Below are 4,051 nucleotides of genomic sequence, written 5' to 3'. Positions count from 1 at the left end.
GTCAAGGTTCAGATTGTTCTTGAAGGCTTGGAACTGCCGAACTTGTAGAGGCTTAGTAAAGCCATCAGCAACTTGATCTCCTGTTGGAATGAATTGTATTTCTAGTAGTTTCTGTGCTACTCTTTCTCGAACAAAATGATAGTCAATTTCTATATGCTTTGTTCTTGCATGAAATACAGAATTTGCAGAAAGATAAGTTTCACCCAGATTGTCACACCAAAGTTGTGCATGTGATCTTCCAACACCCAACTCATCAAGTAGGGTTTCTATCCACATTACCTCAGTAGTCGCATTAGCCAGTGACTTGTATTCAGCTTCAGTACTGGAACGTGACACTGTTACTTGTTTCTTTGCATTCCAAGATATAAGATTAGATCCAAGGAAAATAGCAAAACCTCCAGGAGACCTCCTGTCATCTGGACAACCAGCCCAGTCTACATCAGAGAATGCACTTATTGCAGTTGATGGAGATCTACACAATTTTAGCCCTATTCCAGAACTTCCCTGAATATATCTTAATATCCTTTTCACTGATGTCCAATGTACAGAAGTAGGAGCATGTAAGAGCTGACAAACCTTGTTTATAGCAAAAGATATATCAGGCCTGGTCAGAGTTAAGTACTGAAGTGCACCAACTATGCTCCTATACTTAGTCCCTTCTTCTGAATTTAGTGTTTTTCCTTCATGCAATGACAGCTTATCAGTAGTTGACATAGGTGTAGTGGAAGGATTACAATCCTTCATGCCTACACGCTTGATTATATCTTTGGCATATTTTTCTTGAGTCAACATAATACCATCATGCATCTTTTTAACTTCAATGCCCAAAAAATAATGCAACTCTCCCAGGTCCTTGAGTGCAAACTCATGTCTCAAGTTTCTTAACAAGGCCAAGGTAGCATCTTGAGATGAACCGGCAACAATTATATCATCAACATAAATTAACATATAAATGATCACCTTCCCTTTCTTGAAGAAGAACAGTGAAGTATCTCCTCTAGAGGCCCGAAAACCAAGCTGTTGCAGCTTCATGCTTAGTTTTGAATACCAGGCTCTGGGTGCCTGCTTTAAACCATATAAGGCCTTGTCCAACTTACCTATATGGTGCGATTTTGAGCCATCCTCAAATCCAGGTGGTTGCCGCATATAAACCTCTTCCTCGAGAATGCTATGTAGAAACGCATTCTGAACATCCAATTGACGAAGACTCCAACCCCTGGAAACAGCAATAGACAGAACAAGTCTGATAGTAGCAGCCTTAACAACTGGACTAAATGTATCTTCATAATCAATACCATAGGGTTGCTTGAAACCTTTAGCCACTAGTCTAGCCTTGTACCTATCTATTGTGCCATCAGATTTTCTTTTAACCTTGTACACCCACTTACAATCTATTACATTCCTCCCTTGCTTCGAAGGAACTAAGTGCCAAGTCTTGTTTCTCATGAGTGCATCATATTCTATATTCATAGCATTTTTCCACTCATGATTACTCAATGCCTCTGTTACATTTTGTGGTTCACCGGTGGAGGCAAAATTTGCAAACTTGAAATTCTTGTCATACCTTACTGTTCCATCTTTAAACTTTGATGGTTTCAAAATACCTCTCTGTGCACGTGTAGTCATACGTGCTGGTGTGTCGTTGTGTACTGGATCAGCAGCCGCAGAAGATCCCGGCCCGCCCTCATCCAATGAAGCACCAGCGGGCGAATCCTCCTCGACTGCCATGCTCGGATCGCGCACGGGCACAGGAGAACCAGGCGACATGCCGCCCGCACGTGACGACGAAGGCGCGCTTGGGAACTGCGCAGGTGGACCAGGCGACATGCCGCCGGCTGCATGTGACGACGGAGGCGCGCCTGGCCCGCTCGTGCCGACACCTGACGCGTGGCGCGCACCAGAGGAGGGCGAGGGGACATCCGGTCCTCCCGACCAATCACCAGCCGGCCCACCCGACCGATCTCCAGGGGAGGCAGGCGGCGTCAGGGGATCCGCCTGGGGATCCATCGCCGCGTCAGCCTGCATGCTGACACCAAATCTCGTGGGATTAACGCCCGCAGGCGTATCTGCCTTGTGTCCAGCGCCGCCAGGGTTTTTCTGTTGCTGCATAAAATCACAGTTTGGAGCGCCGTGTTTTTCACCGCTGTCTCCATTATGGTTAGGGTTATTAAACAAATGATCATGAGCAATGATTTCACCCCCTTGATCAGTAGGATTTAATAGGTCTGGTGAAAGCAAAAGGATCTCAGCACGTAAACGTGCACCGGCGTTAGGATGAAGTGTAGCAAAGGGAAAAACGTTTTCATCAAATACAACGTCCCTGGAGATATAAACACGTCCAGTGGAGATATCAAGGCACTTAAAACCTTTATGGAGATTGTTGTACCCAAGGAAAGCACATTGTTTTGATCGGAATTGGAGTTTGTGATTATTGTAGGGTCGAAGATTGGGCCAGCAAGCACACCCAAATATGCGAAGGATAGAGTAGTTGGGTTTTTCATGAAAGAGTCGTTCAAAAGGTGTTTCAAAGTTGATAACCTTGCTAGGAGTCCTAGTTATCAAATAGGTTGCGGCAATGAAGGCTTCATCCCAAAACTTCAAAGGCATAGAAGCTTGGGCAAGAAGTGACAGGCCTACCTCAACTATGTGTCGATGCTTCCTCTCAGCCGACCCATTCTGTTGATGGGCGTGGGGACAAGAGACATGGTGAGATATGCCTATGCGGGTGAAAAGGAGTTTAGTTTTACATACTCCCCACCCCAATCTGTTTGAAGAGCAAGAATCTTGCGATCAAACTGTCTTTCCACAAGATTCTGAAAATCATGAAATTTCTGAAACACCTCAGACTTGTGTTTGATGAGATAAATCCATGTAAATTTACTGAAATCATCTATGAAACTCACATAATATTGCTTTCTTCCTACTGTTTCAACAGCAGGACCCCAAACATTAGAAAACACAAGTTCTAGAGGAAACTTTGATTCACTTATTGAATGTGGATAAGGAAGTTGGTGACTTTTGCCTTTTTGACAGGCGTCACATACAGACTATTTATTGAAATCATTGGCACACGGGAGATTATTCTGACTAATGACTTTGCTAACAATAACTGAAGATGGATGTCCTAAGCGTCGATGCCACCTATCCGGAGATATCTTGGTGGCACTTAGCACTTGCTTGTTGACGCTGGTGCCCGTGTGCCTTACTGGGTAGAGACCTCGTCTACCCCTGCCTTGAAGAAGTACCTTCCTCGTTCCCCGGTCCTTTACAAAAAAAGAGTGGGGATGAATTTCAACAAAGGTATTATTGTCAACGGCAAGACGGCTAGCAGAGATGAGCCTTTTGTTGGCTTCGGGTACATGAAGTATATTGTTTAGATAGAGATCACGATCTAGGGTGTGAATAGCCGAATGACCAACGTGTTTAATAACCATACCTGATCCGCTTGCGGTGTGTATCTGCTTGTTGCGTTGTAGCGGTCGCGCACGGTCAGCTTCTCTAGGTCGCTTGTGATATGGTCGGTGGCACCACTGTCAAGATGCCAGTTGGTGTCCACCCCATACTGAGGAGCTGCAAGATTGGCCGATTTCTCCTCCACACCTTGGTAGGATTCATCGTAGCGTTTCCAGCATTTCCATGCCGAATGGCCCATCTTCCCGTAAATTTGGCACTGAACCCTGGGAGCGGAGGCATGGTTGTTGTAGTTGCCTCCGCCGCTGTCGTTGTTGTCGCCGTGCCCGCCGCCATGTCCACCATTGCGGCCTCCTGGCTTGGGGTAGCCACGGTCGCTGCGGTCACCACCATTGCCGGTCTGTCTGCGGCCGCGGTCACCACCGCTGCCGCCTTGTCTGCAGCCTCGGGTGGCAGCGTTGGCAGATGACTGTGAACCGCCGCCACGGAGATTCAGCCTCGTCTCGAAGCTGAGCAGCTAAGAAAATAGCTCAGACGCGGTGACTGGTTCTACCCTGGAGCACATGGCAGAAACCACATGGTCGAACTCTTCGTCAAGTCCGGCTAGGATGTGGGAGACAATATCTTCCTCGTCCACCCT

The 4,051-nt window shown here is 46.6% G+C and overlaps 1 pseudogene; it reads right to left on the bottom strand.

Moving 5' to 3' along the window:
• Window positions 1-3,912: 3,912 nt before the first annotated feature.
• LOC123109286 (uncharacterized) lies at window positions 3,913-4,051 on the bottom strand (annotated as a pseudogene).

The sequence above is a fragment of the Triticum aestivum genome, chromosome 5A, assembly GCF_018294505.1.
Source record: "Triticum aestivum cultivar Chinese Spring chromosome 5A, IWGSC CS RefSeq v2.1, whole genome shotgun sequence".
Classification (NCBI taxonomy): Eukaryota; Viridiplantae; Streptophyta; class Magnoliopsida; order Poales; family Poaceae; genus Triticum; species Triticum aestivum.
Note: the sequence above shows the minus strand (reverse complement) of the source record. Positions and strands in the feature narration are given on the sequence as shown.